Below are 14,864 nucleotides of genomic sequence, written 5' to 3'. Positions count from 1 at the left end.
AAAAAAAATAAAAATAAGAGACAAACCAACCAAAACTGACAATAATAAGTGCTGACGTCAATGTGTAGAGCAACTGGAACTCCCATGTGTTGCTGGTAGGAAACAAACTGATACAAATTTTTTTAGAAAGTAATTTGATAGTTTCTGACAAAGTCAAAAACACACTTCAAATAAAAGTTAGCAATTCCACTCCAAGTTCTTTATCTAAAAGAAATAAAAATCGAGGGGAGAGGTGGGTAGGGGGGAGGGTGGAGGATTGGAAAGGCAGCGGAGCACAACAGACACTAGGATGGCAATTTGTAAATCAATGGATGTGTAACTGATGTGATTCTGCAATCTGTGTATGGGGTGAAGGTGGGAGTTCATAACCCACTTGAATCAAAGTGTGGAATATGATATGTCAAGAAATTTGTAATGTTTTGAACAACCCACAATAAAAAAAAAAAGAGGTTTAGGTGAAATTTTTACCCCAAATGCCACTAAAGGTGAAAGCTTCTCCAGGTATGGTCCTTGGACCAGCTGCATGAGACCATCAGTGTCAGTTGTTAAAAATGTTGTCCTGGGGGCTGGAGTTGTGGCTCAGAGGTAGAATGCTTCCCTGACATGTGTGAGGCCCTGGGTTTGATCCTTAGCACCACATATAAGTAAATTAACTAAATAAAGATCCATTGACAACTAAAATAAAATAAAAAATTTTCCTGGTCTCCCTACAGACCTATGGAACCAAAAGCCCTGACGGTGGAGCCTGGGAATCTGTATCCTCATCAGGCACCGTCTCAGTGGTTCAGCCGTGATCAGACATCTGGCCAGGATGCTGATGTACTGGCCTTTCCACCCCAAGGGTCTTGCAGCAAACCCTGGGGTCCTGGGGCCTTCTGCCTTGGTAGCAAAGATCTGTTGGACCTACCTCATGGCTCTAGATTGAGATTCACCTCTGGTTTTGCCAACATGTCCTATACCATTTTGCCTAAATGGGCATTCTGTAAATATTTGAACTAACAGCACCCTTGAGGGCAGGGCCTGTTTTTTGTTTCTTTGGGGCCACCCACTGGCTCACAGTAAATAATCTATCTCTGACAGTAGATTGATGGATGAGGTCACAGACCCAGGCCACATCCGCAAATGGAAAACAGAAGAGGCGACAGAAGCTTATACCCAGCCTTGCTGCTTCTCAGGTGGTTTCTGGGTTCTAAGGGGTTGCAGTCTGGAAGGAGCACTAAGAACTCTGGAAAAAGAACAACACAGAGGCCCTCAAAAGCAAGAACACCTTCCTAAATGGTTAGGAAAATTCTCAAAGGAACATGTTCTGGGTCTTACTTGGAATTGTAGATTGCCAATTTTCCAGTATCTTAAATACTTATATATAAATACTTAAATCTGCTTGACTTTGTCAGAATACTTAGTTACAAGCAACAGAAACAAGCTCTGGAGGATTTGAGAAGAAAAGAAATTGTGTAACAGTGTGACTGGGAGGATGAAGGACCAGCCTCAGAAAACAGCAGAAACCATGAGAGTCTGGAGAGAGGAAGACAGCCAGGTAAATCCACAGGGACAAGCTGATGAGGACACCAGTCACCAGAGACTTGCACCCCCTACACCACTGGCACTGGACCCAGTGCACCATGGCTCGAGACTCTGCCCTGTTCCACTGAAGTGTGAAAGCTTCTCCATCATCCCTGTTTCTTTGCACCATTGGCTTCCAGCTCAGGGCAGGAATCCTGGGCCTCATGCCCACAACCTAGCTGCAAGGGAGGTTGGAAAATAGAGCGTCTGGTTTTGGTGGGACGCAGATACCCATGCATGGGGTGGGGAATTCCCCCAATATAGGAAAAGGTTCAGATACAGGGCAGCCAAAGCAAATGAGAAATGTTTGCTACAGGTTCTATATCGTGTATGGGAACAGGAAGTACAAATGTGAAAGAATAGCTGTTTCCTTTTTTTTTTTTTTTTTGCTTTTCTAAGAAAGGAACTTTGCAGAATTTCAGTTGTACAGGTTAGCACAGCCGTGAGATTCTTCTCCACGGGAGTTGGGGAAGTCTTAATGAAGAGGGGGACCTCGAAGAACACAGAGGATTGGGGCAGGATGGAAAGGATGGGAGGGCCCCAAGACTGGGGAAATTACACAGAGGGAGGGGTTAGCTTGAAGCCACAGGGGGAGCAGTTGGAGACAGCCTGACCTTCCTCGGAAGCCAGTCCTCTCCAGGTTCAAGATCCAACATACTGACACCCATCATTCTCCTCAGCATCACCCAGGATCCTCCTGTCATTACCTGAGAGTGACATCTCCACTACTCCTTTGAGCCAGTAAATGGGAAGTGCCCAGTTGTGACAGTAGAACTCTATTACACTTAGAATAACAATGAGTTGAAATGTGTTGCTACCAATTATTCAGTGTAATACTGTCCTCAAAGTTCAAGGTTAATGGGGTGGAGAGAGGTTACCCAAAATGAAAATATTATTTTTGCTTGTACATAATGTTTTTCATAAGATCTAAAAACAACTATGGCCTCTTAGCCCAATGGTTCCCAACATGGACGGTCAGGGCCCTTTAACTGGAACTCCTTAGTCTGTGTCTCCTTAAAGAAAATTCAATATTTGTGGATAGTGATTTTTATTTAAAAAATAGTTAAAAAAACAATAATGCACAACTCATAGGGTTCTTTTGTATTGCATTAATCAGTGTGTTTTGACAAATGCATATACCTGTGCCAGGTGTCTGTTCACGACTAAAAGGCTCAGGGGTCACTCCAGTTGAACTGGACTAACTGGGCTGCGCAAAATAACCACACAAGAGACACAAATACCTTTTTGTTTGGGGTCCCTGTGATGGCTCCTCTGACCTTAAGGGTCCGCAGAAAGAGAGAGAGTGAGAGCTCGCACTGACCCCCTTTTATTGAGGAGAAGCTATTCAAATGAGGCAAGGAGTCAGGTTTCAGGGGGCTGAGTCTATCTTCATGATGTCCACTGTCAGCAGGTTGACTGACATCTGGGTAGGCCACACCCAAGGGCACAGTAAGAGAAGGGGACACACACAAGGCACTTCCATGGAAGATTCTATCCTAAACAGGGCAAGGGGTTATATTACAAAGGAACAGGTGAGCATAGCTTCACCCATGGGGCTGTAGCAAGACACACCCATGCAGGAGACACTGTCCCTCGAACCCAAGAAGGGTGGGGAAAGCTCTGCCACATTTCTGCAACTGAGCGCCTCAGCACCCAGCCGGGGAGTGTAACCCAGTCACGTGTAAGGTTGGTTTCCCACATACCTGTGTAACCCAAACCCTCATCAGCATACAGACTATTCCTATACCTTGGAGAGTTCTTCTTCCCATGCAACCTCTACTGATATCTCTAAAACAATTGCTGTTCTAACTTTTTCCTCATCTTATATTAGTTTTGCCTATTCAAGAACTTCATATAAATGAAACAGTATAGTTTCTTTTATGTAAAGCTTTTTGCCATTCAACATAATAGTGTAAAGATTTACCCTTTTTGTTGCATGTATTAGTAGTTAATTACTTTTTCTTGATGATTTTATTCCATTTATATGGATATGCCATAGTTTGTTCACTCACTCTTGTTGAGAGACATTTGGACTGTTTCCTCATTTTTTTAGCTATTATAAATAAAACTGCTACAAATGCTTTTGTACAAAGTTTTTTTTTTGGGGGGGGGGGGTTATGCATTTTCCTTTCTCCCAGGTAAATACTTTGGAGTGGGATTGCTGAGTTGTATCTAGTTCTATAGAAACTGCCAGATACTTTTTTCCAGTGATTATACCACTTTATATTCTTACTAACATTGTAGGATGTGTGGTGGCTTGACATCCTAATAGCATTTATGTTTTCAATCCTAATTTTAGTTTTTCTGGTGGATGTGTAATAGTCTTTTTTTACAGTTTTAATTGATACATCTCTTAGATGACTGATGATGGGGAGCACTTTTTTCACAGGTTTGTTGACCAATAGTATATCTTCTCGAGTGAAGTGTCTGTTCACATCTTTTGCCTAAGTTTCATGGAGTTGTTTGTCTTCTTATTTTTGAGACTGAGCTTGTTGATATTGAGTTAAAGTTTTTGCATTCATGTTCATGAAAAATTTTGGTGTGTGATTTCCTTTTATTATAGTGTCCTTTGGTTTTGATACCAGGGTTATGATAATTTCATAAAAAAAGAGTTTGGGAACATTATTTCCAAATTCCATTTTATAAAATAATTTGTACAATATCTTTTTCATCCTTTTACTTAAACTGTTCCTCTGACTTTATATTTATACTCTACTTGTAGACAGGATAAAATTAGGATTTTTTTTTTCTTCTAGTCTGACAATCCCAACTGAGTCTCTTGGTCAATTTACATTTAACATAATTATTGATGTGGTTATTTGTTTTTAGTTTGTCCAGTCTGGATCCCCTTCCTGTCTCTAGCCTTTTCCTTCTTCCTACTTTCTTTGAAGTTAACTGATTTTTTTAAACACTTATTTTAATTTATCTACTGGGTTTTTGTTGGTGGGTTTTATCTCTTGGTGTTTTCTTGTTTGTTTGTTTGTCTGTTTGCCAAACAGAATATGGCAAGTTATAAACACAAGCCAGAAATTGTGGTCCCCTGGCCTCTTGCTTTTTGCTAGTTGACTCCTTTGTTGTCTCTTTCCCTCACTATTTGTCACCCTTGTTCCTTCCGAGAAGTGAGCATGCCTTACCAAGTTTATCATGAGTTCTAGCCACTCGGCTGAGAGGCCCCAGACATCTTGTTAAACAAGGACAGTCTGTGATAAGCTTCACCTATTTTTCACTTGTGTTTGAAGGGACACAACATTACTATTGCCTCAGAGAAAAAGATCTTTCTCTAAAATGCTCTTCTCCTTGGTCACATGCCCAGCCTTGGGTTCATATTCTGAACCAATGACTTCTTCTCCGTGGATTCGTTTCTTATTCAAGCTGTCATCTAAACATGGCCTAACCGGTGGCTGGTGCAGCTGGAGGTGGCCAGGAGGGAGAGCTGGTGCTGCCAGATTGTTGCAGCCTCTATGTTAGGAAAGTGCCAACTCCTGCCCCACACAATTTCTCCCACTCCAGCCACCACCCTACCACAGATTGGCTCTTCAAAACTCCACAGTGTGGGTGTCCCTTTTAGAAGTTCTTGCTTCCTGATGAGGCTGGAAGAACAGGGTGATTTTGAAGAGGTGTTAGTTTTATCAGGACTCAAAGATGGCCTGAGGCTGACTGGAATCCTTAAATGTATTTATTTTTTGAACATTTGAATTCAAAGGCTTTGAGGCAGGTCAGGCACTCTCAGGTCCCACATTCTCTGTTGCTTTTGACTGGCTCCTGTAGGCTTGTATGTGTGTAGGCCTTGTAGCCAGTTCTATGTATAGGCAACCAGAAGAGCATAAGGAGTCTGCACATAGGCACAGCCCTTGGCACCTGAGGAAAGTGTCCAGAGAATGGATATGTCTGCATATAACCACCAAAGATGTAGAAATACACTCCCAAGGCCCAAGTTCCAGCCCACCAGCTCCAGGCCCAGCTGCTCTCACAAGTTATTTAGGTTCCTCTTTATGGTTACACAAGATCTACTTGGGAAAAATCCACCTGCACTGCCTACTTTTATATCTCAAAAATTCAAGCCTAACACAGCATCATGTGTAGGCAATTACCTTAAAGAACCAATCTGGATCCAAGTCAGAAACAACCCAGAGTTTATTAAGTAAAATGGAATTGATCTGGGTCCCTAGGACTTCAGAGGAAAGCACAGAAATCCAAAGGCAGTTCCTAGAGGCACACTCTCAGGATTGTGGTTGTCTATAACCTATCCCCACAACCTCTTCAAGAGTCACACACTTTCCCTTCTTCAGTCGGGACTCCATGGTGCTAATCAAGGAGTTCTTCTTCAAGCACCTTTAGTTTATGTCTCAAAATGCTTTCAATGGCTCCCAGTTCCCTTAGAACTTGTGGGTCAGGATTTTTTTTTTTTTAACTAGGGATTGAACCTAGGGGTGTTTTAATATGGAACCACATCCCTAACCCTTTTTTATTTTTTATTTTGAGACAAGGTCTTACTAGGTTGCTTATGTCCTCCCTAAATTGCTGAGGCTGGCGTCAAACTTGCAATCCTCCTGCCTCAGCCTCCTGAGTTGCTGGGATATAGCCACATGCCACCACACCCAGCAGTGTTTCAGCTTGAATTTTCCCACAACTCTCTCTCTCTCCACTCTCTGGCCCTAACACTGCTCTGGCTCTTTGATAACAAGCCTGTATCCACACTGCTCCCTTCTCCTAGGCCACTCCCTTCTCCCAAGCCCCTCCTACCTCGAATTCATTTCCTGTTGCTGCTGTAATAAATTTCCACAAAACCTCACGGTGTAAAACAGAACAAACTTATTCTGTTAGTTCTGGAGGCTAGAGGTCTGAATCAGTTTCTGAGAGCTAAAATCCCAGTACTGGCTGGCCTGGATCCTTCTGGAGGCTCTGAGGAGAGAGCCCATTTCCTCACCTTGTCAGAGGGATTCCTGGCTTGTGCTTCCTTCCTCCTTCTTCAGAGCACATAACTCCAGGCTCTGCCTCCAAGTCCACATTCCCCTCTCTTCAACTTTAGTGTCAGAATTCCTACTGCCTCCCTTATAGGTACACTTGTGATGACATTTAGGGTTAGTAGGATAATCCAGGCCACACTTTCATCTCAAGATCCTTCATTTAATCACATCTTCTTTGCAACATAAGGTAACATTCATAGGTCCCAATGACAAGGATGTGACCAGAGGAAGATTGGTGTCTCTGAGGGCCATTATTCAGCTGACCACACTCACCAACTTGGCAACCTACTGGCCATTTTCCCCTTTGGGATTTGCTCAGACTTAACTTTTATCCATGGGGTAGTCTCCCTGCTCCCAAGGGCATGTTTAGGGCTGCTCCCTGGCCAGGCTCCCTACTGTAACATGCAGCACCCTCAATTATCCTCAATGGCCCTTTGTCTCCTTTCTTTCAACCAGTATTAGCAGCTGGAGCACTGGGCTTTTGTGCACCTTCTTCCTCTCAGTGTCCTCAAGTCTGACACAAGTATATGCTTACATTACACATGTTTGCAGGACTGAAGGTACAAACTCTGACTGACAGCTCTGGGGTGACGAGCCCACAAGAAGTGGGTACAGAGGCCCCTTATTCACAGTGATAGAGGGCTGTGGCGAGACACACAAGGTAGGCCGGGTTGCACGGTGCCTTAGTATTATGTCCCTTAGAGCTGAACTCTAGAGATTTGCAAAGTGTTCATCAGTCAACTAGCAGCAGAGCCCCAGGGTTCCTCTGGTCACAGGCACTGCTCACTACAACTTTCCTGTTACCCTGCTCCAGGGCACAGACCTTGGGTAAAAGCGCTTAAAGTCCAGCTTCACCATACCTCCCTGGTGGTCTGTGGCTGGTTCTCTAGACATTGATTAACTTTTCAGGGAAACACAATTATTAGCAAACTCCATCCACCTTCTGGGGAAGATATAAACATAAGCAAACATTAACTCAGACCCATAGCTTTCCAACCCACAGTTACTCTTGGGTACACTGGCAGTGCCCACTTGCCCGTATGTCTAGGTAGTTATTTGGTTGAAAGCAATGAACTTCACAATAATGTGCTTTCAGTTTATACCAACAGGTATGGAAGGTGACCTTGGAATGTACTACCAAGGTTTATGAATCCACAAGAAACACAAAATGCATACTTCCTAAAGACAAGCTGTGTGTGTTTATCTCTGACAAAGTTAACCTAATTTAAATTATTTATACCAAAACTTAAAAGCCACTAAAACATTCCTGCAGAATAGCACAGAGGAAAAGTAGTCTCGGTACACTGAGACTGGGCTCTTGGTCTGCTCTTCACACCTGCTAGCCGCAAGCTCAGGTGCTTCTTGGGTGACTCCTCTGGCTGTTGGGTCAGGGTAGAATGGGTGGGGGAGGTCTTGCGAGTTTCTGTTGGATGTTTAAGAACAGAAACAGGCTGGGTTGTCTAGTCAACTCTCAAAAAGCATCACCTCTTTGAGATTGCAAATGCCAGGGTAGTATAGAACAGAATGGCCCCTCCATGAAGTACACTGGTCCACCTCTGCTCTCACTGCCCTGTCACATGTCCAGGTGCTGGGGGCTGGATATACTAGAACTCACAGTCAAAGCACTGGTCCTAATGGAAGCACCAATAGTTTTATTCCAAGAGGATTCCTCAGAGAAGGGTCCATTTCTGCAGAAATTGGACCCTTTCTATACAGTTGAAAAGTCTTTCTCTCACACCCCAGTATAGTTCCTCTCCAAGGAAACTCCATTTCTTCCTCTCTTCCCTCTGCTCCATACGTTAAATCGTCTCCTTCTCTATGTTACCTATGACATTGGAATCCTGTGTTCACCAGCTGGGCACAGCAGGAAGACCACAACAAAGGAGGGATCTTGGAATAAATGGCAACTATAGGCTTGATTCTGGCCTGTCACGTAACTAGCATCCAGTATAAAACATGGGTTTCTTTTCTCTATCATCAACCCTGATTAAAAGCATGGATTTTGAGTCAGATAGACCAAGTTAGTGGTGGCTCTGTCATTTATAAACTGTGTGCACTTGAACACACTGGTCCCCCATGCTCCTCTCATCTGTAAAATGAACTAACAGTGAGTGACACCTACCTCAGAGGGTCACTTAGGGAAAGGAAGTGAGATCATGCATGCACAAGGCTTAAACTCCTTGTATATTTACCAAGCCATCAATAAATGTTGTTATTATCAACAATGATAAAATTGTTGGTAATATAAGAACCACATACAGAAATTAAAGAATGTAAGTGAGCCAACTGCCCTGTTGTCTCCATCTTCCATGCAGAGTCAATGGAGATGGATGGGAAACTTTTCCAAGAGCACATGGGAGGCAAGGTCCTGAAAGGATGGAATTCTGAAAGCCAAATGTCTCCTGGTATCTAAGAGAATGAAGAGAATCATATCTTGAGCCTGCCTTGTTTGGTTGTAAATCTGGCCCAAAGGAAAGTAGTTCAATGGAAATGATCACAAGTAAGTTTAGTGTGGTGGTGGTGGGAGGTTTGATCCAACCAGTTTCATGGTATCTGACTAAGAAAGAAACAAATGATTCAGGGGTAGCTTTGCCTCGTTGAGCCAGCAGCCTGATGGGGTCAAAAGCTACTTCCCATAGGTCTCAGGCCAGAGCCTGTAAAGAAGGAACTATTCAGGAAGGAGCTAAACAGGGCCGAGGTAACTACAAACAGATCCAACTGGTTTTTGTGGCGGGTAATGTTTGTTTAACATTATGTCCAGATGTCTAGATTGCAAGACACATATTGTTAACATCAAAAAATGTTTATTAAATTTTCAGTTCAGCTCCATCCTGGGTTAGGTGCTGGGATAAATCAAACTGAAACCAAATTTGTAGGCCCCACCCACATAAGGAAGGGCTGGAGCAGGTCCCAGGTTTCAAAAAAAGTGGATAAGAACCAAAATAAGGGAATCATATGAGCAAGAAGGACTTGCCCAGTGTCCTCAGCTGTTTTTTAACTGCAGGAAAAATGCTAAGTTGAGGACATGGTAAAGTAATCAGGAGTGTGGCTAAGGTCTGCTTCCCTAGAGGAGCTGGGGACATGGGGAAGCCCCTTCCTGGAATGATTGGCTGGTTTCCATTGCTGGGCATTTAATGAGATGCCCTGCTGAGCAACCCCTTGTGAGCATGGGAGATGAATATTCCATTCCCCCCAAACGGCCTCAGCTCCGCTGGGCTGCCTTTCTTTTTTTAAATACTATTTTAGTGGTCAATGGACCTTTATTTTATTTATTCACTTATATATGGTGCTGAGAATCAAATCCAGTGCCTCACGTGTGCTAGGCAAGTGCTCTACCACTGAGCCACAACCCCAGCTCTGTGCTGCTTTTTATTGGTCTTTCCATGAAACTTAAATATTAATATCCTCTATTTGCAGATTACTTCCTGTTCTGGCAAAGAAGTTTAAAAAATTATTGTTATTTTTTTTTTTTGTAGGGGGATTGTTGGTTTATTTGTTTGTTTTACCCTGTCTATAACCCCAAGGTTGTATTTTTAGGTTTGACTTTGGGTGACAGGACAGAACACAGGAAACCCAGGCAGGCTGAGAGCTTCAATATCAAATCAGCTCAGGCCAACATTTGCTTCATTTCTGGGTGATGCTTTCAGTACATTGTTCTAAACTAAAAAATGTCCATAAAAGTTATTCTTATGGGGGAAAAAAAAAGAGAAGATAAGAGCCTCCATCAGCAGAGGCCAGCTTACACCTGAGCCTCAGCACAATGACAAAAAGGTTTCCCATAAGCTTGCTAATATGTTGGAAGCATCTAGAAGAACCATTTATTTATAGATCATTGTCCAAGAAATCTATGGCTGAGAAGCTACCTATTATCTTTAAAATGGTCTATAAATTTCATTCTTACTTTGATGGATAAAGGGAGAAAGAACTGGAAAACAGAGAGAAGAATCCTCCTCACTCCTCATACTGTTCTTCCCACCAGTGTTTAAACGATTTTGGAAGACTTCCTTAAGCAAATGAAATAGATGGAGTAACTGGTAACAAAGATTTTCTTGCTGATAAATTAAAGCAAATAATGTTGCTGTCAAATCTTTACCACTGATGATCCACTGATGATCCTGAGCAACATTTCCAATGAAAAAAATTCCCAGAATGGGTTCAATGTGTTTGGAGCAAGCTTAGAAACATAGGACATTTAACTGAAAATATGATGGGAAATCAAGTCTTTCAATCTATTTAGTGAACACTCAGAATTTTCTAGACATGTATGGCTTTAAAGATTTGCATTTATGACATGCCAGAGTATAAGACTAGAATAATATCCTAAGAACAGGGACTGTCCTCTGGGTTCTCATAGTGCCTCCCATCAGGCCTCTTGTAGGTGCTGTGAGACTCAGAGTGGGCACTGGGCACCCAGGGACAACCATTACCTTTGAACATTGTCTTCCATTTGTGGACAGTGGAAGGGCCCAAGAAACCTCTGGTCTACCAGTTGCAGAACCCTCTGTGGAGAGTCTATGTTTCTTGCATCAGCTGCACTGAGTTGGAATCTTGGCTCCACCATCTTCTAGCAAGGAATTTCACCTTTCTACACCTTGCTTTCCTCATCTGTCAAATGGACATTGTCATTGACTTACATCATACAAGACTCATAAAGGTGATAGGAGGTGACACAAGAAAAACTTTAGCTTGGCATCAGCTACAGGCTTATCTACTTGACATGAGACTCACTACTCTTTCTCAAAGGCCAAATGCAAGAAGGCCACAATTTCCCAAAAACCACATGCCGACTTGGTCAAGAGGCTTGTGCTTAATTTGTAGCAGCATTAAAGATCACATTCGAGTAGACTTAAAACAAAAGATGTCAATATGCACAGTTACCCCTTCCTTTTTTTTTTTTTTAAGACAAGGTGCTTTGCAAATAGCAGAAATGCTGCCTAGAATTAAGTTATTTCAAGTGTTAATATATTTTAGTGAGTGGCACCAAAACTATCCAAGAAAATAACCACTCTTTCACTACAAAATCCTTACATCAGGCCTCTCCCTCAATGGCCACGCACTTCTAGTACAGATGGATAGAGAAATGCATTTTTAATGAAGCTCATGATATATGAACTTTAAAGTCATATTATTCATTCCTACCACAATATGTTTATTTTTTATTTTTATTTTTTTGTAGATGGACAGAATACTTTTATTTTATTTATTTATTTTTATGTGGTGCTGAGGATGGAATCCAGTGCCTGACACATGTTAGGCAAGCACTTTGCCACTAAGCAAAGTCCCTAGAATATGTTTTGGTCCATTATCTGGCAGAAAGTTTGAAGTATAAACAAGTTCATACATGTATTCATAATTTATTTATAGTGGTTTATGGAGCACCCACTATGTGCCAGGAATATTTCGAGACAGCAGTGAACACATTTCTGTCCTCAGAGAGTTTACATGACATAAATATTTCTCACTGGATTTCTTTAGTTTCTATCAGGGGATTGTGAATTATCTAAGCAAAAAGGCTCTGTGGGTAGAATGAGGGCCAGGTATTTGGAACCTGCACGGAGACTCCTAAACAGCTTTCATGGGGACAGTCATTCTGGAGGAACACTTGACCCCTATTGTCAGAATCAAGGATTGTGCTTTTCTCATGATGGGCTGGCTCTCTGAAACCAGGCTGATGGCAGCTAAGGTGGCCCATGAGGTTTATAGACCATCTCATCATCAATCTTTTCCCCACAGTGGCCATTAGCTTGTCCTTGTGAGAGGACAAACTCAAGAGGAAAGGGCAGGATGGACCTAATAGACAGGAAAAAAAAAATTGTGGAGAGACGAGCTCTGAAAGGGGAACTTCCAAAGATCTGGCCAAGATTCCTACTGCTGTGGCAAGCAGTCTCAGGGCTCAGAGTATCTTTGAGAAGAAGCAATCAGGAGTAGTTGGTTGCTGGATGCTTCAGGGCCCTCAAGTATAAGCCACAGAGACTGGTTCTAGTAATCTAATAGAAAGGAGTTTATTAAAAAGAAATTGGCTAGCTTACAGAATCAGTAGGAGCTGAGAGAACCAATCTTATGGAACAATGATCAAATCCAACCACGCGCAGTGGCACACCCCTATAATCCCAGTGGCTTAGGAGGCTGAGGCAGGAGGATCTTGTGTTCAAAGTCAGCCTCAACAAAAGTGAGGCAATAAGTAATTCGGTGAGACCCTGTCTCTAAATTAAATACAAAATAGGGCTGAGGATATGCTCAGTGGCTGAGTATCCTTAAGTTCAATTCCTAGTACCAAAAAAAAAAAAAAAAAAAATCTGTGCTACACAGAATTGCCCCAAGGAAGATACTGTTTCTCCACCAAGCAAAAAAAGCTACAAATGTAACCATTCCACTGAGGCCCATTTATTCCAAATGAAACCTCCGCCATCTGCCTTGCCAGCAAAACTGTGCTTTAAGGGTCTCAATCCCAAATCAAAGACTCGCACAGGAAGCTTGATGGGGGAACCCGCTCATCATTCTCGAACTCTAGTGGCAGGGAAGCTTTATCCTGGTGAAAATGGGGCTTATAAAGCTGGCACTTACTTATATAGAGCAAAAATGAGTTAAAAAGTTGGTGGCTAGCCAGGAAACATTGCAATTGTCTATTTCACTCCACCCCTTAGCCAACCTCAAGACCAGCACACACCATCCACCACGGGTAAGCACAATGTCAACTACAACAACATCGTCCTGCCTAACACAATTCAGCTTCCCCCTGTGCAAGCTAAAAACCCTCCTCTGCCTGAGATGGTGACAGCCGAGACGCAAAGAGTAGTGGCCCCTCAGAAGTCAAACCAACTCGAAGTAAAGCCATCTCACTTTTTATTAGAGAAAGTTGGTGGGCAGTGAGTATGGTATGGTCACCTTTTCTTTTTCTCATCCTGCCCCATGCAGGAGAGAAAAGCTATCCCAGAATCACCTCCCCATTCCTCTCAAGGGACAGAGGCATTGGATTCTGGGAACAAGGCTGCTCCCCTCAGAAGGACTCAAGATGTAGTTGTTCAGGGTGGCAGCATTGGTGGCCTCAAGCTGGACTTTACTGCACTCAGCAGTCCTGAGCCAGAATATGGAACTCCCTGCCAGGGCCCACGGTCTCCTCTTTGCATCCTTTTCCCTCTAAGCTGCTCCCTGGAAAAGGATCACAGTCAAATGTGAAGAGGCATTAATTCCTATCTGTTTACCTTCAAATCCTGGCAGCACTTGGAGACCTCTCAGAGACTGTGTCCTGTGACCCACAGGCTGAGACTCAGAGTTCAAGAATGCTGCCCACCATCTCCCAGAAACCAGCAGCAGAACTGGTATTAACATCCATTTTTAGTACAAGAATCCAGTTCTCCACTCTCCCCAAACAGCACTTCTTGTTCCAGAATATTTGCATTTTAATAGAATACCAAGACTAAAGCCAAATGACCGAGTCCTCTTTGTGAAATGTTGGTCACCTTGGAGCCCCCGTGCTAAGGACTTCTGAGTAGGAGGTCAATGTTTCCCTGGGAAGCCACACACAAGAAATGGTACAGTAAGCAGAGCAGGCAGCACCTGGCACCTGCCCTCTGAGGGACACCTGAGGCCCTCCACCCACAGCTGGAGGAAGGGAGGTCACTTCCCACAGCTGCGAAGTCTCAGCACCCAAGAGCCACAGTGAGCATGTTTCTCTTTCATTACTAAGGCTCAGGGAAGTCCCAGCTGGTCAAGTTCAGCCTCCTGTTACCCTCGCCGTTAGCAAAGCATGTGTCAGAGGAGGACAATCTGCAGGATTTCAAGTTTCCCGTCTCTAAAAGGAGGGAGTTGAGTTCTATGATCATTAAAGCTCTTTGGGCCCCAACCCTGAGAGAATCCCAGTGGAGGAGGGCCAATCACTGAGGAGCCATCTGCAAAGGAATCACAAAGGAAGGATCGGCCAGGGCTTCAAAGCTTGGAAGCTGTAAACTCATCTGAAGTCTCCTCAGAACCTGAAATGAAGCCAGCACAGTCACGGCTTTGACACTTAGGAGGTGTTGGTTCTGAGGCTGCGTGGGCTCGGGTTGTCTGTCTCATGCTGTCTGTACTCACCTCCGCCCATTCAATGTTCAGCAGAGCTAAAAGCACAGTGCAGGGCTGTCACCTCACCTAGAGATGCTCCTCTGCACCCGTGGTCTCCAAAGTTCTTCCATTCAAGTGTTGATTTCACTTTTATAAATAAGGTTTTCATCTGATTATAAGATGAATGTTCTTATATGCAAAAATGTATATTGCCAATGGGACACTGCAGCCCGTGGCCCTTCTCACTTTCATTTGTTCCTTCTTACCCTATGAGTGCTCTGGTTTCCTTTCCTC

Source organism: Marmota marmota, unplaced genomic scaffold (assembly GCF_001458135.2).
Source record: "Marmota marmota marmota unplaced genomic scaffold, marMar, whole genome shotgun sequence".
NCBI classification, from domain to species: domain Eukaryota; kingdom Metazoa; phylum Chordata; class Mammalia; order Rodentia; family Sciuridae; genus Marmota; species Marmota marmota.
The sequence above is the reverse complement of the archived record's forward strand: the minus strand, read 5'-3'. Positions refer to the sequence as shown.